We start from the raw sequence: 21,893 nt of genomic DNA, 5'->3' as shown, positions 1-21,893 counted from the left end.
AAACCTTTTATTCATTTACCACTTAGAAAAATAGGGTTATCAAAATTATTATGTTCAAAAATGTTAAATTCATGTCATTTTTGTAAGACGGGGGTTCAGACAACAAACACCGATTTTATGGAAATCCTCTTAGAAAAAATTAAAGGCAAAAAGAACAACTGATTAAGATCTTTCAATATGATGTCGTTAAAAACAAATGGCATCAAAGTTATTGAAACATGCAACATTCATTAATGGAAAGCAAATATGAGCCTTAGGGAAAACAATCGGGGGACCACGTAAAGAAAGTAGCAACAGACAAAGGCAACAAAATAAAGTTCAACACAAATGGTGATAAATTCAAGAAACTCATTCGCAACAAATTTGAACCCTTCATTAGATACAGTTGTGCCTAACTTTGGATCATCTGAGACCAATGAATTTTGACTAAGTGACAGAACAACAAAAAATTACATAAAACGATCAGAAACGAGATCGTCAAAAACTGTAAAACAAAAAAAGACACCTCAGACAAAAAAAAGAAGAATAGCAGGACCATTGCTCAATAACATTCCGAAAAACTGAAAAAATTGAGAACAACAGTATCAAAATTATGATAGGAACAACCGCAATTGATTATAGACATCATATACAAAGAGATCCACATTTGAAGATTAAGAGAACTCTACAAATACTTATAAACTTTATTTTGTTTGCCACTAAGAAAAAAAATATCGACATTATTATATCCCAGAACATCAACTGCAAATAAACATTTTCCAATTAGGGATTTTGTTCAAAACTACTGAGCAAACATCAAGTTCAAAAACGACATTCGGCATAAACCTATCATTATGATGTCATTGAAAAAGATGGCATCAAAATCCTTGAAACAAACGACATCCAATAATGGAAAGCGCGTATGATTTTTCATGAAAACAATTGAGGGACCACTTAACAAAAGTGGCAACATACAAAGGCAACAACAGAGAGTTCAAAACAAATGGTGACAAAAGCTATAAACTCATTCAAAGAAGCTTATATAATCATTGGTTTCAACTCTGCCTAATTGAACTAATTGAGAAACTACAAAGACAAAACATTTTCAAAAGTCAGTCACTTCGATGTCATGACAACTCTTACCTGTGGAAAACACAATTCAATAGACTCAAGAAGCTGAGGACCTCTCTTTAGTGAAACAAAGTGACGAACAACGGAAACAGCCACGAGAATTTAAAATACACAGAAAATAACAAATTAAATTTGAAAACGACTCGTATCTAATTAGATTAAAATAATTTTCAGTTTTAAAAAAACTGGAATCGTCATTATTGAATCTCGGTGACAGATAGACAAAATACAGCAAAATTAAAAAATTAAAAACAATTTTTGAAAAAACAAACAAGTTCATTTACCGAAAATATTGGGTCACTTGTTTCCACATTGCGTCAGTAAGAGTTGTCAATATCGAGAATAGTAATATGTCGTTCCTCTACAACCAAGAATTAAAATAGAGAAAAAAAACGCAATTAGTTTTTGCCAGAAAAATGTATAGAAGCAGTTTAAACAACTATAAAGACCCTAAAAACATTAGATAAGTTCAACAGTGTTTCCCCAACGACAATAGTGTGATATGGGACCTGTAATTAACAAGATTAGGTATCAAGTAGTCAATTAAGTGCACAGTAAAAAAAAATACATTTGTAAAATTTTCATAGCAATTGATTTCAAAGTCTTGCAAAAATGCACACATTTATTCATATATTTACAAAAGGAAAAAAATTATAGACTAAATTAAAAACTCCAATGAATTCTGCTAGAAGGTGGTGCTGAAGTCGTTAAAATCATCATCAACTCATATTTGTTTAAAATGATATTATTTTTTTTTGAACTCTAAGAAGGTGATATCTGACCTCTCAATACTAAAATCTTTTTTTCATTTACCACTTAGAAAAATAGGGTTATCAAAATTATTATGTTCAAAAATGTTAAATTCATGTCATTTGTATAAGGCGGGGGTTCAGACAACAAACACCGATTTTATGGAAATCCTCTTAGAAAAAATTAAATGCAAAAAGAACAATTGATTAAGATCTTTCAAAATGATGTCGTTAAAAACAAATGGCATCAGAGTTATTGAAACATGCAACTTTCATTAATGGAAAGCACATATGAGCCTTAGGGAAATTAATTGAGGGACCACGTAACGGAATTTGCAACAGACAAAGGCAACAAAATAAAGTTCAACACAAATGGTGATAAATTCAAGAAACTCATTCGCAATAATTTTGAACCCTTCATTAGATACAGTTGTGCCTAACTTTGGATCATCTGAGACCAATGAATTTTGACTAAGTGACATAACAACAAAAAATTACATAAAACGATCAGAAACCAGATCATCGAAAATTGTAAAACAAAAAAAGACACCTCAGACAAAAAAAAGAAGAATAGCAGGACCATTGCTCCATAACATTCCGAAAAACTGACCAAATTAAGAACAACAGTATCAAAATTATGATAGGAACAATCGCAATTGATTATAGACATCATATACAAAGAAATCCACATTTGAAGATTAAGAGAACTCTACAATTACTTATAAACTTTATTTTGTTTGCCACTAAGAAAAAAAATATCGACATTATTATATCCCAGAACATCAACTGCAAATAAACATTTTCCAATTAGGGATTTTGTTCAAAACTACTGAGCAAACATCAAGTTCAAAAACGACATTCGGCATAAACCTATCATTATGATATCATTGAAAAAGATGGCATCAAAATCCTTGAAACAAACGACATCCAATAATGGAAAGCGCGTATGATTTTTCATGAAAACAATTGAGGGACCACTTAACAAAAGTGGCAACATACAAAAGCAACAACAGAGAGTTCAAAACAAATGGTGACAAAAGCTATAAACTCATTCAAAGAAGCTTATATAATCATTGGTTTCAACTCTGCCTAATTGAACTAATTGAGAAACTACAAAGACAAAACATTTTCAAAAGTCAGTCACTTCGATGTCATGACAACTCTTACCTGTGGAAAACACAATTCAATAGACTCAAGAAGCTGAGGACCTCTCTTTAGTGAAACAAAGTGACGAACAACGGAAACAGCCACGAGAATTTAAAATACACAGAAAATAACAAATTAAATTTGAAAACAACTCGTATCTAATTAGATTAAAATAATTTTCAGTTTTAAAAAAACTGGAATCGTCATTATTGAATCTCGGTGACAGATAGACAAAATACAGCAAAATTAAAAAATTAAAAACAATTTTTGAAAAAACAAACAAGTTCATTTACCGAAAATATTGGGTCACTTGTTTCCACATTGCGTCAGTAAGAGTTGTCAATATCGAGAATAGTAATATGTCGTTCCTCTACAACCAAGAATTAAAATAGAGAAAAAAAACGCAATTAGTTTTTGCCAGAAAAATGTATAGAAGCAGTTTAAACAACTATAAAGACCCTAAAAACATTAGATATGTTCAACAGTGTTTCCCCAACGACAATAGTGTGATATGAGACCTGTAATTAACAAGATTAGGTATCAAGTAGTCAATTAAGTGCACAGTAAAAAAATACAATTGTAAAATTTTCATAGCAATTGATTTCAAAGTCTTGCAAAAATGCACACATTTATTCATATATTTACAAAAAGAAAATAAATTATAGACTAAATTAAAAACTCCAATGAATTCTGCTAGAAGGCGGTGCTGAAGTCGTTAAAATCATCATCAACTCATATTTGTTTAAAATGATATTATTTTTTTTGAACTCTAAGAAAGTGATATCTGACCTCTCAATACTGTGAAAAGAAAAGGTAGGAACCTGACTGCTGAGAAAAAAGTCCCATAAAAGATTTTTGTGAAAGTTCTTGGTAGCAAAGCTGAAAATTCATTACTAAAAACGTGAAACCGCAAAAACATTTAAATATTAATCCTTTATCAAGGCGATACGACCTGGATTTGATTTGCTTAATCTACAAGATGATCAAAAATGAAATGTGTTTCAAAGCTCAATAATCCTTTGTTGATTTTGAAAATAGTGTTTTAAGTCCAAACGAGCATCCTTTCAACTCCTTAGGAACCCAGCTTGACCTGTCATTAGTGAGCCTTGATATAATTTGTTCAGTTCTGTATTTAACACAAAACAAAACAAAAAAGTATAAAAATTATTTTAAATGACAGTAAATGATGAAAATCCGAATTGGTTTTGAACGGTAAAAAAAGCAACTAGAATAAATATAGCCTTGCTAGTGGTAAATTTGGCAAATATCGGGGTTAATTAGTCAACAAAAACTGCCAAATCTTTATTTACGAACAATCTCAAAGGAAGTATAAGTAAAATCAGAAATCTCTTGAGTTGGCGAAAGTTTTTTCGTCATTTTTTAGATGCGTTAAGCCCGCAAATTTGAAAAAAAAAGAGTTTAAAGAAGTGTTTTTTGTGCTGTTTTGGTTCAAAATGCCCGATTGTTGAAAAACAAACAAATTAGCCGAAAATCAGATAATAACCCTCTTTTATTTGTAGATGTGAAAACGAAAACACTATCTATACAATTTTTATGATAATTTTTATTTAACAATATTAGAAAAACATAAAGAAATAAAGAAAAAATAGAAACAAATAGACGTAAAAATAAGGAAAATGCTTTTAGTGGTCAGATAACCTATAGCCGCCGGAATCACGGTAAACATACCCTAATTGGGGGCTGTAATTTCAGGGGAGGGGATGCTTTAATGGGAAAATGCCGAACTCTTTAAGCGCAGCAAATTGAAAGATCAAAGCGTTAGAACCTTCATAATTGTGGCAATAAATTCAACAGCAAAAGTACATTTCTTAATTTGTCATTTATTTGAAAACAGAGCCTAAGGAAGGGCTAACTGCAAAATACTTAGAAAAGTTTTCAGTTTTTTAATGTTTTGAAAAACCAATGGAGCCAAATACTTAGGTTAGGGGCAATTTCGGAATTACCCTTCAAAAACAAAAACATGGCAGACAAAAATAAATACATAGATGAAATTGTGAAAATTAGTGACAAAATTAATTAAAGACTCAGGTCAACTGATTCATAACCAGCAACGCCTTATGGCCAGCAAATGTTTATAAAAAAGATACACCTCTCCGACCTGTTCTTTCGAAACTCGGTAGCAGTTATGAAAACTTGAAGAGATTTCTGGCACCGTTTTTGCAGAAACTACTGGGCGCAAACATTGAAACCAATAAGCAAGATGCTCGAAAGGCCTCAGAGTTACTCTCTCTTGAAGATAATGAACAGATAAGATCTCTTGACGTAAGAACTCTGTACCCCAAATTGCCGGTCGGAGAGACTATAAAAATTACTCTAGGAGAACTCTTTTCAAGCAACATAGCTCCAGAGTTCCATTTAAATGTAAAGGGATTTGGTATGTACAATCAGATGATCTAGCTGTGGGTTTATCACTGGCTGTAATACTAGCAACTGTGTAGATGAAATCGTTTGAGACATTGCGAAAACCAGAGAAAATATTTCTAGATCTGGTCAAAACGGGAATTGCAAAGACTGCAAGGAGGAGAAAATGTGTCATGCAAAAACTGGTTTCATGAAAAACGCCAAAAGATAACAATTTAGGAATAGGACAACAAGCAGCATAAGATAAATGTGATTCAAGGGGCGGTTCACAAGTTATTTAATGCAACATCTAATTGGTTGGCCTTCGATCAGGCGCTTAAAAAGAACAAAACATGCTGGACCAAAAATCAGTATCCAGACGAATGGTCTTAAAAAAATGACTTCAGAAATGATATTAATTGGCAGTAAAGATCAATTGAAAAAAAACCAAAAGAGCATCACAAAATGCAAGACCAGAACTCAAGATAGTCCGATTATTTTTCTATACTGCAGTGGCAAACTTACTGAGAACTTTAAAAGCAAATTGAAGAAAATATTTGAATTGCAAGTGGCACTCATAACAAGAAAATTAGGATCATGCCTCCCCGCCCTGCAATCATCTTTCGTTAGTGACCTGGAGTCCCACTTGGTATATGAGATAAATTGTAATGGATGCGGATCCATCTATGTTGGGCAGCTAAGCCGGCATCTTAAAACTAGCATATCAGAACATCAAAACAAAAACTCAGAGTTGGGTCAACATCTTGTTGAATGTAGTGGCTTCACAAATGACATTGAATGGATAATTCTAGATGCCTGTCGCACAGTAGAGAAACTCATGACTATCGAAGCTATATACATCAACAATGTCGAAATGGGGACTAAACAAGCTCAATGAAAATAGGGGGAGCGAACTGACGCTAAAACATTAGTCTTGGCATTGTGCTAATTTTGACTTGGGAAAGATAAATAGGGCTAAAAATTCAAAACTTACAATCGAAATTCAGTGAAATCGAATTCAGGTCAATCGCGAAATTTTAAGAAAGAGAGTTCCATTCAACAAGATGGAACGATATAGTAAAAAGGAACGAAAAACAGAAAAAAAAAGTTTCAAAACGGGAAACAAATTGAGAGAAAAATTTCGTTTAATTTGTATTTCAAATATTGTACATATGAAATCGTGACAAACACACATGATAAGTTTATATCATTTTAATTGTAAATATTCCAACTTTAAGTTGTTAAAATTTCTTAAGCTGTTGATATGGTTATAGCGAAAACGTTTGTTTTAAATAATTAATTATTGTTGACTTATTCCTTTTAGCAAATAACCTGTAAACTCAAAAGCAGGAATGAAAGCCCTGGAAAGGCAAAAAACGATGTCCTTTGAAAATGTGTTGTTTTTTTAGGACATAATGAAAAATCTCTGTTCCATGCAATTAGTACTGTGACACATGACAGCAAGCGGAAACCTGATTGGATCCAGTAGAACACTCAACAAACGGAGAGTCTTGATCATCTGGCACGATGTAATAAACAACTTTTTAACAAAGCCCAGATCAAAGTCAGGGTCGTGCAGCACCCATGACCTGTATGAGTACCTGAAGAGTAATTAATATAGATTTCGGGCGATTGTTTTTTGTCAGAGAGAACATGCTCTTAAATATTCCCCGAACTCCTTAATACCGGGATATTAATCATACAGGTAACCACGCGCATCAAGACAACTTTCGAAGTTTGCTAAGAAAAAGTCAAGGTAAACCAAAATTGGGTAAGAAGCAACGTACAAACAGACAGAGGAGTCTTGTTAGGGAGACCGACTTGTTACTTAGCGACGAAGTTGTCCGTAGTTCGAGTGAGATTCCCAAAAATGTCTGCCCGATAGCGCCCCAGTGTTGGTTACGTCTAACATTGATGCGAAAGAACGGTGCATGGAGAACATACATTAGACAACTGAAAAACTTAGAAAAACGAGAGAACGGTGTTTCAAGAGTTTTTTTTTCCATTTGCAAAATGTATAGGTAATGATTTGATTTCAGATTTCTTGAAGTTTCGTTTTCCAAAAAAACTGAGCAAGCCGCAAAAAATTTTGAGTGTAGATTATTCAAAGAGGAATGGAAAAAAGCGAAAAAAAAGGTATACAGTTTCAAAAACTGATGAAAGCAGGTCTGAACTGAGAAAAACCGTAGACAAAAAATTTTTCGCGCCATTATTACCCCACGCAAAAAACTTTGTCACACAATGGACGCAAATTCGAAAAAAAAGAATCATAAGATTAAAAAAACTGTCAAAACTCCAGGATATGAACACAATAAAATCTTTTGACAACTTGGAATTACCTGTTTTTGTTGCAGATCTTCTTTCTTCCTGGCCGAAGCACCCGGTTAAGGACAAATTTAATGAAACTCATATTCTCTCGCGGATATTGATAAATTAGCGAATAATCTGAGCTAAATGAAGTAAATGCTATAAGAAACTCTGTGAGATTGAAGCATCTGCTAAATGATACGCTAAGAACCAGAGAAAAACAGCGGTGGAGAGAGGTCTGTCAAAAGTGACCAAGTATCATAAACGACATGACCTCCTAACAGTACCCGTTGATAAAGGTAATGGTTTTTGCTTAATGAGAAAGTCGACATACCGAACAAAACTTGACCAAGTTTCTGATTGTCCTCAGTATTCACAGGTAGACGCAAGTGATGACATCGTAACAAAGATCGAAAACGATATCAACAGCACTTGGAAAATGAAAAAAAAACAGGACCTAATACGCGAAATTGTTTATCAGCATAATCAGCATGGTCTGGCTGAAGTGCAGAAGAAATACACGCCATTGAAGCCTGGTCTGTCAATACCAGGAAATCCCTACCACAACTTGAATGAATTTTTAACTCTGCGCTTTGAATGAGTGCCTGGGGCAAACATCGAGACCTCCAGTTTCTAGGCGAGAGAAAAACTTGAAAATATTGAACTTGAGGAAAACGAGCAAATTTTTTTTTAGATCTAAAAAGTTTGTATACAAAAGTACAGGTTTCTGAGGCCATTGAAGTAGCTCTGCGATCTTTATACTCAAGTGACAACGCACCTGACATCGAACGATCCACTCTCAAGATCTTACTGAAACTGGCAGTCACCAAGGTTCATTTCAAAAGTATTGATAACTGGTACTGTCAGAAAGACGGCCTGGCAATGAATGAATCCTTAGCAGTTGTCTTGGCTAACATTTGTATGAAGTCCTATGAAAAGTTGAGTGACATAAATCAGACACAGAGTGTGAGAATTAAAGAATCTATTGAAAAATGTCCAGATTGCCATCGGAAAAATTTTTGGAACAGCAAAGCTGTCGAGTGTGAATAATGCGAGAACTGGTACCATATCATAAGCCAAAAAAAAGACAAAAAGCAATTCGAAAAATCGGGGGAGGTCGTTTGGATATGTATGAGCTGCAAAAATATGCCAGTAGGTAACTATGGCGGAAAACGAAAACTTTCTGAAGGATATGTAGATGACATTATTTGTACCGTAAAGAACGATCCCAGTAAATTGCTTCGAGAGGTCAAAGATTTGCCTCCCAATTTAGAGCTCACTTTTGAAGCTTTAAAAGATAAGCGAGAACATATTGCCTGCAGACATATTGCCACAAGGATTTCGGAACATCAAAAAACGGACTTCCCAGTTGAACAACAGGTGAGTGAATGTTGCGGCTCTTCGGGGGATTTTATGTGGCGTGTCATTGGTCAGTGCAACGAGGATTTTTTCAAAATTTACATGTCTATAAAATCGAATTGGAGTCGATTACAAATTTTTCAGAAAGAGAGTGCCAGTCAAAAGGTGGAATGACATAGTAAGAGGAATGAAAGATAGCAAAAACCTTGCAAAGTGGGAAACAACTTGAGAGAAAAATTTTGTTTAATTTAAATTTCAAATTTTTTACATATGAAATTGTGACAAACTCACATGATAAGTTGAAATCGTTTTAGTTGTAAATACTCCAATTTTAAGTTGTTAAAAGTTCTTAACCTGATGATGCTAGTTATAGCGAGACGTTTAATTCATATAATTAATTATTATTGACTTAGTCCGTTTAGGAAATTTCCAAAACCTCTAAAAAAGGGAAATTATGGCCAAATTCGAAAAAAAAAGCGGAAAAGGAATGTTTTTTAAAGAAAATGATAACAGCTGTAATATGAGCTGTAAATAGGCTAAATATTGTATTAATGAAAATTTTTCGATTTCATTTAAAGATAGTTCCTAGAATTGATTAAATTATGTTCTAAGTCAAACTTAAATTCATTCATTTTATCCTTTAACAATTTGTGAAACAGTTTTAAACTGGGGATGATTTCAAAGTTCGAAAACGTAAATATCGAAATGAACTTTAATTTGACAAATATGTTTCTGCACCTATAATCGACGGAAAAATTAGTGGGAAAAAAACTAAATTTCAAAAACTCATAAATTTTTTTTACGCTGAACGTGCTTTCTAGTGATACCACTCGCAACCCTCTACGATGAAGATATAAATTGGCCAAAATGAATCGAAATAAAGTGACTCTTCTATCACTATTACTTCTATCTTTTCTAACTATTTCAGATGCAGGTTCTGAGCAGATTCCCTCTAATTCTCTCAATTTCAAAACATCTTTCTGCAACTTTATTCTAACACTCTATCTCTTCTAACTCTTTCATGCAACTTCTTTGATTGTTTTTGTAAGTCAATCTAATAACCCAATCACAATCCATTTCTAAATATCTGCAAATTCATTTTACCATATCAGAGTTTCAACCTATAGAAAAGTGTAATTCATGTCAAATCTGGATTGGGAATTTGTATATGACACTGCGCCTCTATAAAAAGAACAACGTGACTCTTTTAACAGAACAATATAGCAATATGTCTTTTTAAAAGAACAATGTGCCTCTCAAAAAGATCACTGCGCCTCTATAGAATTTTCATGCGAACTTTAGGTTTAAATTCGAAAGCGCCTTGCAGCAACCTTTACTTCCTGCAAGCTATATAAATTATATTAAACCGTTTTTGTTTTTTTTAAGCTGATTTGAGATTATTGGCCAAGTGCTGGCGAAACAGGTCGACGTCGTATAATGGTTCCATTACTTGGAGTTCCTCTCGTTGTGGAGCTGTAGGTCCAAGAAGCTTTGACAATTGTTTGTTCGTGATGACAATGTTCTCTGCTGTTAGTCGGTTTCCAGGTTGTAGCATAAGTGTCTGCCTTTCATCTTCTGTTACCACTAGTAATTGTCGTGGGTGAATTCCGAATGAGCCCACAACAAACTTTCGCATTTTTAAAAATCGTCGACTATACTTTTAACAAATGTAATTTTTGAGAGCGTGTAACTTCATTGAGATTATAAAAGAGATTGTGCCAATTAGGACAGAAATTTTCCAAGTGTAAATTTGCGTGAAACGATTCTTTAAGCTAGGTTGAATACACTGCATATTCATTAAAATTGGTTGGGCGATTTCATCTAATTTGTTCAACGATGGGCTTTGGTGGTCAGGAATTTCTGACATTTGGATTTGTATTTCCTCAATGAACTGTTGTCTTGCTTGAGCAATGGTTGCAAAATGTGGCAGGTTGTCAATTGCCGGAACTTTTGATAGAAGATTTTTCAAAGGGTCAGTTAGTTTAATGTCCAGTTTTTGAAGCGTTGTGTTTTGGCATGAAAACATATCTGCTCTGATTTCTAAAAATGTGGTTTCAAGTTTTGTTCCGCATTGAAGTTCAATGATGCAGACTTGGCTTCCTGGTAAAGGTGTTCTTTTCAATGGAACATGGTTTATTATTTGGCTTATGTACTTTTTGAAATTCGATGATGCTGATGTTATCAACCACTTTCCATTTCCCAAATTTCTTGCTTTTTCTTTCAGTGGCAGCTTTACGGTTTTGATTTCGCATTTTTGTAGAGCAGTCAGGTGATTGTTGATCAATAGTGATCCGAGACATGTATCCTGAGCTGTTTCTAGAGAGAAACCGTTTATACACACGGAAAAGTTGCTGGATCCGACACATCGATTGATTTCATCTTGTGAAAGTAACGCTATTTTTTGAGTAGAAGAAACTGCTATAAAATCGGATTCAATAATATATTGTGATACATGACCGTCTGTTCCGTCATTAGGCATCGGTATAGGTACTGCTTTATACAAATTTAAGACAGTCGCTGCAGTGACAAATGGAATGGCTAATGTGAAGTACATCCCATCGTCAACTATGTAGACATTTCTCAGTATTTTTGTTTCGTAGTAGGTTAAAATTTATGTTATTGGTATAGCCAATGAAATACGTTCGTTCGTGTCTGATTGCCAATGGTTTACATCTCGAAGAATTTCTTCTAAGTCTGATCTTGGCAGGAGTGCCATTGGAATCAATTTTTTTACCATAATCATCACTGAGTTCAAGATTGTTAGCTTATAACTGTAGATTGCAACACGGTACATTTTAAGTTCGTTTAGCAAAGCTGAAAACGATCCCAGAACACTCGCCTGTACTTGAAGCATTTGGTCCCATGCATAGAATAGTTGAGAGCATGCCTTCAACAAACTTGAATTATTTTGGATAAAGTCCACTGCCTGCATCAACACCATTGAGTGATTTTTCTGCGTCTGAATATTTCGCTTTTGCACTGAGTTTACATCTTGAAGTTGATCAGCGATGAAACACATTTTTGCGTTGACTTTGCCTTTAACTTCCGCCAACCGGTGGTTGTTTAATTCAATCTGCGATAAAGCCAAGTCGAAGTCTTCACGATCTCGACTGGACCCTCCGCAGGCTCCGAAAATGCTGCCAAGAGAGCACGCTATTCCTGGTCCAGCAGTAACCGTTGTAAGTGCTCCTAAAGCAATTAAGCCGGCTCCTCTTTTTGTTCGTTCGCTATCAGTCTGCTTAGTTGTTTGCTCTTCTGTTCCAAATGTTCTCCGAATCTTGCTTTTCATGTTTAATATGTCAAGTTGAACTGATTTGATTTCGTTTTTTGTGTGATGAAGAAGATAATCAAAGTTTAAACTGGTTTCATTTGTTATCATGTGATCAAGTTGACAACCAAATGAATAGTCATTCCAAGAATTTTTTAAAAGTAACGAAAGATTTCTGAATTGATTTTCCAACGATACATTCAATGTTGGAAAGGGAACGAGAAATTGGGTGTTCACGAATTTTTCAGCTAGTAGTAGCTTTTGTTGATATATGAAATCAATTCCTTTCTGTGATTCGATTTTGTTGTCATTATAGCAGATGCGCATTATAAGTGTGAGAAAAGTTAGGTATTTCCATGAAATCATTTTGGAGGTTTCTTTTCGGAAGATTGAAAGCTGCAGGGCTTACTATTATTTTCAGGTGACCAGTCTAAAAATACTTTATGCCTGCAGAAATAGACATAATTAAATAATAAATAGGCGAAAATGTCGAATAGTTTCATGGCTGTGAACATTTTGAGGCAATGTTAAGAAGCTTTTTTTGACTGCTGCTCGGTGCAATAATAATCCCGCGGCGAAAGAAGTGTTTTTGAAAGACAAAAACTCTGAAGATGTTGTTCTAGCAGTCTTTACTGTCAAGCCAAATTTACTTTCCTTAGGAATGTTTTGTCGTTATTTAATCGACTGTATAACTTAGTCTAAGACATCGCTACATGTAGACGTCACAAGATCTCAAGCCACACCTTTTTATCTTGAGGATCTCTAACTTTATGAGCTGGTAATATCTCAACTTTGAAATGAATTTGCACGTATTTTGCAAAACTTGAACTAAAACTTTTCTAATAGAGGCGCATTTTTTTGGAAGGCACATTGTTGAGTTTTACTCACTGATAAAATAATGCAAGTAGTTTTGATTGTTCAGGAGCAGTAATGTTGTGCGCTTGAATTGTGTTCTATGTAAATCTGCATACTGGTAATGTATTTTCAAAATCCAATTGTGGATTAACACGGTATGAATGCTTTGAGTTCGAGAAAGATTATCATTAAGGTGTGTTTATTCATCACTTTGAGTTACTGTTGTATACAAAAGCAAGTTTCAACTGACTAAAATAGTTTTTTGTTCCGGTAAAATGATGTACTTGGAAGATGGAGTAATCGTATTTGAAGCGACTTCTGTGGAATATCCTTGCCTTGAGTCGGAGACAATTTACTATGATAATAGTTTGGGTCGTTCTGCTGTCGTTCGGTCACTCTGGTGTTTGTTGCTGGCCACGTTTAATGGCATTTATAATGGCATTTGTAATAGATTAATAGCGTTTGTAATAGTGGGAAACTTTTGATAGATGTTGGTAAAACTCTTCCTTTTTTTTGTTTAAGTTCTCGAGTAACAGTGTTTTCTGATTTTGCAAAACTTAACATAGCAATATTTATTTTCAGATAATGGCACAAACAAGGGCTAAATCAAATTTAGCAAGCGTTCATGAAAGAATAACAGCTTTCAATAGTAATTTTCGAAATCCAGAAGCATTGAAACAGCTCGGTTGGGAGGATGTCCCAATTGTTGATGTAAATTGTTCTTCTTCGTGGATTGAAGCTACAAATGAAATTGCGTCTAGTGGATATTCCCGTTTTATAATTAACGACTGTGTTAACAAACCAATTGCGTTAGCAATTCACCGGCTTTTTCAGTTTGATAATAATTTTGTAAATACTTTAAGTGAAATTAATAATGAAATCGAGTTTACTGAACAAATTGATAATTATTTTCACGTTCCTTCAAATATTATTTCAAATGGTCGAGATTCTCGAATTTACGAGAAGTTTTATTGTCCCGATTCTGATTTTAATAAATTTTTCTGGTGTTTGTCAGTAAATGGTTTAGTAAACTATTCTGTTCCAAATTCTCTTAAAGAGACAAAAATTGATGGAATTATCCAGTTTAGTAGTTGGATTACAGATGGTGATATTGAAACCGGTGGCGACGACTCAATTTCAGTAACACTTTTTGGCGAAAAACTTTATTTTATCTGCGCTCCTGGAACACACTCCGTAAAATTTGAAAAATTAGTTCGAAATGTTGATGATTTTATATCGTTTGTTGAAACTGATCCCGAGAGTTCTGCTGTTAAATCTAATATCAAATTTTACATTCCACAACCAGATTTAATCCTTTGTCAGCCCAGTTTGGCTTCCCATGCTGTTTTAACGTCAACTTTAGGCGTATCTTTTGTATGGGGATGGGAAGCTTGTAATTTACGCGATTCTGAAAGAGTTAATCGCACACTTTATTATTATGGTTCTGGTATCAAACACGGTGGTTATAAAAGTCTGTTGAATTATGCTGGGTTAGAAGGCGCTCTCCAGATTACTAAAGAAATGGATAAAACTTGTAACGCTGGTTACAGTGGTTTATCGGAACATTTGTACGCGTTTAAGCAGTCTGGGCAACAGTATTCAGAAAATAGTACAAGAAAGTGTGATCGCAAAGCTGGTATATCTGGATGAAACGTAGCTTTAGGTTTCCCAACAATAAACGCAAGTATCTGGAGGACTTTTCAAAAAGAGCAGGTTCATAACTTTGTGTTTAGGTGACTAATTTCTTTCTAAAATAGGATTTTATATTTAGATTCATGGAAGAAGCACATAGAGAAATTCAGTTGGCGTAATTGTGAGTCAACGCAATTCGTTGAACTGCTAGAAATTGCTCAACTGAGTTGTACTGAGTACTGTACTGCGCTTGCTAATAAAAGAAGCATCCATATGGCCTTTCCAAAATGGCAGGAATCAACAGTGTTGGACGGGAAGTTCAGCTTGTGAATAGTTGTTACAGTAAGTAATTCTAAATCCCCTTGTCTGTGTGTAAAGGTACATAGACAAAAGTTATATCAGTGGAAAGGCCAGATTCAGCCAAGAAGCGCTCAAGATGTATTTTTTTGATTTTTGATTTTGATTTTGAATAATTAGCAGGTTTTGATTAATTGATGTATTAACATTAGGGAACTTGTCGTTCATGCCTAAACATTCATGAACTTGGGTTGTGGTTTGGTCTGGAATCTGTTTAATCCAAACTAACCTAAGGCAAATTTGGAATGATTTGCTCATTCAAGCATGATGGCACTGTTTGAACTGGCTTTTGACTCGTAAATGGAGTAATTTATTAGCGGAGAATGAATGTTGAAGAAATAATGAATGACACTTAATTTTGTAATTAAGATTAAGGAAAAGCAAACAATTATGAAGATTGGAAATGCTGCGTTTGCTTACGTACGCGACCGTATCGCTAGACTGTTTGTGCTACTTGGGGGAACTGATGTTGTCGGTTTTTGTGGTTGTGGTATGCGTGTTTGAACTGCAGGTGTTGTGTTTGCTGTTTGTTGCTTTGCCAACTCACGTTCATGTCGCTTTTCCTTCAACAGTTTAGCTAGGTTTGAAACTGGTATATTAGATGTTGTTGGAATGTCTGTAATATTGTGTTCATTTTGCACAGATTTAGGACTGGACTGCGGAGTATGTGATGTGCCGGATTGTTTTTACCGTTCGGGTGTATAAAATGGTGAAGTATCAGCTGTACTTTCTGTATTAAGTGTTTTTGGCGAATCTTCTACAGTCCTATTCCTTACAATTTCCGCTTTACGGTTTGACTTAGCTTCTGCTGCTATTGTTGAATGGACTTTCACTTGTCGATTTTTGTCATAAGAAAAAGTTAATTCCTCAAGCGTGTGGTCAAAGAGGATTGGTTCACGCAGTTTCTCAGGTATCATAGGGTCTGCTGTAAACAATTTTTCATCAATATACCGCAGATCTTGAATTTTATATTGTGGTTTAATGGGTTTGAGTCTAACTCTATCAACGATTTGCGTGTTATTTGTATTTAGTTTTCTTATTAAATAGTTACTTCGAGTAAGAACTTTTTCATTTCTAAATAATCCCGTCCATTTGCATTCTAAGTTACTAATCTTTTCGTATTCTGTAGAAAGTTTTGGGTTGAGCAACATGCCATAATCATATAATTTTAATGGTGCAGTTTTGGCTTTTCTGTCATAGTATTCCCGATATTTGTTGAAAGAATTAACTAAGTTTTCTTTGGTTTGACTGAATAATGTCGCCCTTTTGCTTTGGATATCGGAAATATAGTCATATTGGCATTGCTGGTGGTATATATGTTTGTTACTGAAGCTTAAATCTAATGGATTTTCCGGTATTCTACCGTGGAAGATAAGAGTTGTAGGGCAAGCTATTTTAGAATGGTAACTAGTGTTGTGTTGAAACACTGCGAAATCTACATATTTATGCCAATCCCTTGGCAGTTGGTTTTCATAAATTCGTAAATAGCGTTTCAGTGGGCCATGGGACCTTTCTAAAGCTCCGATTGTTTTAGCGTTTTTTACAGTAGAATGTTCAATTTTAAATTCTAAAAGCGTTGAGAGCTCTTCCAACATTCGCGAAGTAAATTGTGTGCCTTGATCTGAAAGTATGACTAATGGTATATAGGAATGTCGCATAAACCATTGCATAATGAATTTACAGACTGCTTCAGCTGAGATTGATGTTAAGGGCTGTGCAAACATATATTTAGAAAACACGTCCATTCCTTTTAGTATATACGAGTAGCCTCCAGACTTTGGTAATTGGCCAACTATGTCAATTTGTAACATCTCTGCGGGTAGGCTTGTATTAGAACTAACGGGGGATAACGGCATAGTTAGTGTTTCGTGTTTTGGCGATTTAGCTTGTAAACATGTGAGGCAATTGTTTATATAGGTAATCAAAAATTCTGTGTAGCCCGGGAAATAGAATTTCCTTCGGAACTCGTGAATGGTCTTTTGTATGCCTAAATGCCCCTTAAGCTTAAAGTTATGAATCTGGTATATAAGTTCTGTTTTCAGTTGTTTTGGAATGACAATCTGTTTGATAAAATTTCTTCCTGAATGGTCATAAAATTTTCGGCAAAGTATGTTTCCATCAAGAATTAAACGACTAAGTTGCTTATGATAGTTCTGTAAGTCGTACGAACCATACATGCTTGATGGTGGTTCCTTCTTTTTTAACCAGTTCAACGCTTTTTGAATATCTTGGTCCTTCGACTGTTCATTGAACTTATCAATTGCTTTTAAGCACTCACTCAATTCAAATTTATCTAAGGGGTTTTCTTCCGATAATTTGTTGATACTCTGATCTTTCGGCTCAATGAAGGAATTCAACTCATTTGTACTACAAGTTTCCTCACTGTCAATAGTTACAAGAGGAACGTGAACTTTTGTTGTTAATGTTGTATGACTATTATCTGGTGTTTGCGCTAGTACTTCAACTTCAATGTCTCTTATGGGAATTCAATCGCTTAGCTTCAGCTTTAATTTGGTGTTAGGGTTAACATGAATGCGTGATAGATAGTCTGGGACTGTGTTAGCTTTTCCAGAAATATGTCCTAATACAAAGTTAAAAGATAATACATATTCAACGGCGTTCCATAAGTTTCCCGGTAATTTCTTCGTCTGAAAGAAACGTGTGACACTTTTGCTATTTGTTAGGAGTATTACTGGTTTTGTTGACACTCCCCATATGTAGTGCTCGAAAGACTCAAAGACTAATATATTGCGAGGAATTCTTTGGCATAAATTGTGTGTTTAAGTTGCGCTGGCGAAAACAAATGGGAGCCAAAAGAAACAGGTGCGTAAGTTTTATCCTTGTTTAATTCTTCAGATTCTAAATTGTCTTCGATTAATAAGATAAAACCTGCTGCGTAAAAGCTGGCATCACAAACGATTATGAACTGGCAACCTGGTTGAGCTAATTTCAACGACATTGAACAAGCTTTAATTAAGTCATATTTGAGAGTAGCCAGAGATTCATGATGGTTGTTCGTAATGTTAAATTAACTTTCTTTTCGTAGTAATTTGAAGAAAGGATGAAGTTTAAGTGCAAGATTTTGTATAAATTTTTGAAAAAATTGCATGAATCCAATTAATCGACGAACTTGTTTTATGGTTTTTGGCATTCTAACATTTGCAAGGAAATTTTCAACTTACGGTTTATTAGGACTAATGCGAGCGGCTGATGTTTCATGTCCAAGAGATCGTATTTTTGCAATGCCAAATTGGCATTTTTCGATTGAGAGTTCAAAACCTAACTTTTGAATGCAGCGGAAAATTTGTTCTAAATTATCGATCAACGTGTTTCCATCTTTTGCACCACTTCCCAAGTCATCGAAATAAACAAAACATATATCACTAGCAACACAAGACTGTAAATGCTTACTCACACAAGAACTGAATGCTGTTGGTGATCGGCTGAGTCCTTGTGCTAGTCTCCTGAACGCAAAAATTCTACCTCCAAAATTAAATGACAGTAGTTGCACACCCAAATTATCCGCCATTAGCATTGAGAAACAGGCTTGGCTGCAATCCATTTTTGCGAAGATCGTTTTTCCTACTAGATGCGCTGTCGCGTCGGCCATTGTTGGTATAGGATAATTATTGTTGTTATAATCATGGCGTAGCAAGTGGTTTATACGTCTAAAGTCAATTAAAATTCTGAGTTTTCCTGAAGATTTTCTTTGAGCAAATACTGGAGACGAGTAACGTGAGAAAGGTAGAGTAGTAATAATATCGTAGTACTGCATAAGAGCTAACTCTACAATCAGTTCGTCTCTGAGGTGTATTGGTGTTGCTGGGTTTGGTGAGTAGATTGGTCTATTGTGCTCCGGTGTCAGTTTAACTGGACAGTCCGTTTTTTTTCCAAGGTCCAATCTATGTCTAGCAAATATTTTATGGTATTTGACCAATAAATTTTCCATATGTTTCTTTTGTCCATGCGAAAATATTGAGTCAGTCCAATCAAATTTGGAAAGAAACTTAGTTCTATTTTCTTTATCTACTGTCGTATCCAGTTTTTCATCCCGTCGTAATTTCACAATAGTGTCGTAAATTATTTTCCATACCCCTGTAAGTTTTGAATTTTCATGACAATTTTCAGGTGTTGGGAACCAGAAGTTATCTGTAGGTATCCATGTTGTAGAACTTGTTCTGTTATTTTCGTTGAAAATTTTGTTTACTGTAATTGACGATATAATTGATGGTTCAATAGGATGTATATAGTTTGCTTAGTTTGGCGTCAAGAAAATGAACTTTGCTATTCGAGTTCGTGTTGAAATGATAACAGTGAAAGGATTCAAGTTTAAAATTCCAATTATCGTTCTTCGTTGTGGATCAAGTTTGTTTATGGAAGAAGTGACACATAGGCTCGATTTTTTCTCGAATAAAGAAGACGGCTCATTTATTCCAATGGCATTGTTAAATGCGATATCTGGTTTGAGAATCGATACTTCGACAATATCTTGATAGTTTGGTTTCAGTCTTGTTTTACTTACTGTAATAAGTACTTGCTGTCTTGAGTTTTCTTAGTTACCTATGGAGTTGAGACTCAAGGTAACATCTGGAAAATATAATAGTTTCTGTTACGGATCAATAACAATTAGATTTTTGATAAAGAATGGGTTACCAAGAATTGCAGTACTCATTTGATCAAGAACGAGAAACTCTTCGCTATATGTATTCAAACTAACATTTTGTTCGATAAGTACTTTTCCTAGTATTCTAACTTTTTTGCCATCAGCCACATAAACTCTTTCAGGAAAATTGTTCAGTAATTTAGTAACACACGCTGGTTTGTTTTGTGTAAATTTTTGTAGTATAGTTTTTGAAAGTGCACTTGAGAATGCCCCAGTGCCAATTAATATTTTAAAGCAATATCCGCGAAAATGTAATGGTAAATAAAAAAGATTTGTACCCGCTATCGGCACTGAATTATAACTACTGTTAGCTAGTGCTGTAAGAAAAGGTTGCTGCTGCGTAATTAGTTTTTTGGGATTGTAGCGAATGGCACATGCGTTCCTCACTGTCTCTGTATGTGGCCTGGTTTACCAAAGTTTCTACAAATAATCAGGCTATATCTGTGATCACGGCCGCGTTGGTTATAGAAACCACTGCCAGTATGAACGATTTGTTTTCGTTGGTAACCTTGGTGGTTCGAGGGTCTGTTATTTCCGCGGTTTGAATTGAACTGTATTTGTCGTCGGCCTCGAAAGTTACCTCTATGAAACCCTCCGTTGTTTGACCGGTCGATCGATTTTTGCATTTTATTCTTTTGCCTGCCGAGTTCTCTTTGACCAGACGCTAAACTTTTATTAGCAGCCGCGATGTTGTTCAATGCTGTTGCAAGGCTACTTGAGCTGTTGTCAGTAATAGAATTGAATCCTGTTGCTTGAGCGTCTTCATCAGGCAAGATGCTTTTTAATGCAAGTCTTTTTGAGACTGATGCACATAGATCATTCACAGTTGTTGTTTCCGGTTGCATCAGAAGCTTCAATCTTATATGCGTAGGCATTCCTGAAATGAATGCGTCCCTTATTCGCCTTGTTCGTTCTGCTGAAAAGTCGTTTCCTCCATAGTCTGCAAATGCTATATTAGCAAATCTTGTGATGTCTGTCAGAAAGTCTTCTGGCGTCTCTTTTGATTGATTAAACCTTCGTTCTTGAAACTTTAATTTGTAAAGCTCCACTCTATTTGCGCTCAAATATCGGTTTTCTAGTGATAATAACGCATTATTAAGTGTGTTTTTGCTGGCCGCTGGTAATTCCAAAAAAATAGTTTAGAGGACCGCCTTGCAAATGAAGTTTTAAAAATCCAACCTGTTGGGCGTTTGGTACTTGAGCGAGGGCGATGGAAGATTCCAGTTGCTCGCGGAATACTCTAAAGTCTTCTGTAACAGCTCCAATAAATGCTGCTTGTGGAGTTGGAGCAAATCCTCGAATGGCTGTTGCAATAGCATTTGCAGCTGCTGCAACATCTGCCATTTTGTCAAGATATTAACTTAAATCTCAAAAAGACAAATTTTTTTCTAAAAGTTCTGGGATGGGTCAATGTAAGGATAATTTAGGATGTAAGCTAATGATATCAAAAAGTGTATAGAGTATATAGGAAACCAATATAAATTATGGAAAGTTGATAAGTAAGGAAAAATAATTAATCAAGTTTGAAGCATATTTGGGGGTTAAATGAATTGTTATGTTCGCTAAATCCAGTCCCGATAAAATTGAATTAAAATCCGGGCAGGTGTTATCTGTAAAGTAGAAGCATTTACGATTGTCAATTGTATAAAGTAAATGCAAGTTTGTTGAGGTAGAATTGATTATGTAACTTTAATAGACCTTCTTTGTCGCCAATTCGAATTCTAAGCTTTTTTCGCCTCACGCTCACGGTTTAAAACATTTTTGAAAAAAAAATTCATAAAGCTATGCGTTCTTTTGAACCAATTAATCAACTTTTGAATTGTTTAATGTATATTAACTTTCTGCTCTTTTTCCTGTCACCATCTTCTATCACTATTACTTCTATCTTTTCTAACTATTTCAGATGCAGGTTCTGAGCAGATTCCCTCTAATTCTCTCAATTTCAAAACATCTTTCTGCAACTTTATTCTAACACTCTATCTCTTCTAACTCTTTCATGCAACTTCTTCAATTGTTTTTGTAAGTCAATCTAATAACCCAATCACAATCCATTTCTAAATATCTACAAATTCATTTTACCATATCA

At 34.8% G+C, this 21,893-nt stretch overlaps 1 protein-coding gene across 2 annotated transcripts in view; it reads left to right on the top strand.

Moving 5' to 3' along the window:
- LOC142348172 (ras-related protein Rab-14-like) overlaps positions 1-21,893 on the top strand; it is a 419,162-nt gene that overhangs the window by 373,646 nt on the left and 23,623 nt on the right. Inside the window, exon 1 of one of the 2 annotated variants that reach the window (XM_075399405.1) lies at positions 16,180-16,191. The exons of the other annotated variant lie outside the window; for it this stretch is intronic. The gene's annotated coding sequence lies outside the window, so the exon portion shown is untranslated. Of the gene's footprint in view, positions 1-16,179; positions 16,192-21,893 lie in introns of those variants that run through there. 2 annotated transcript variants of the gene reach the window in all.

Source organism: Convolutriloba macropyga, chromosome 10, assembly GCF_964194025.1.
Source record: "Convolutriloba macropyga chromosome 10, txConMacr16.3, whole genome shotgun sequence".
NCBI classification, from domain to species: Eukaryota; Metazoa; Xenacoelomorpha; order Acoela; family Convolutidae; genus Convolutriloba; species Convolutriloba macropyga.
The sequence above is the reverse complement of the archived record's forward strand: the minus strand, read 5'-3'. Positions and strand labels throughout refer to the sequence as shown.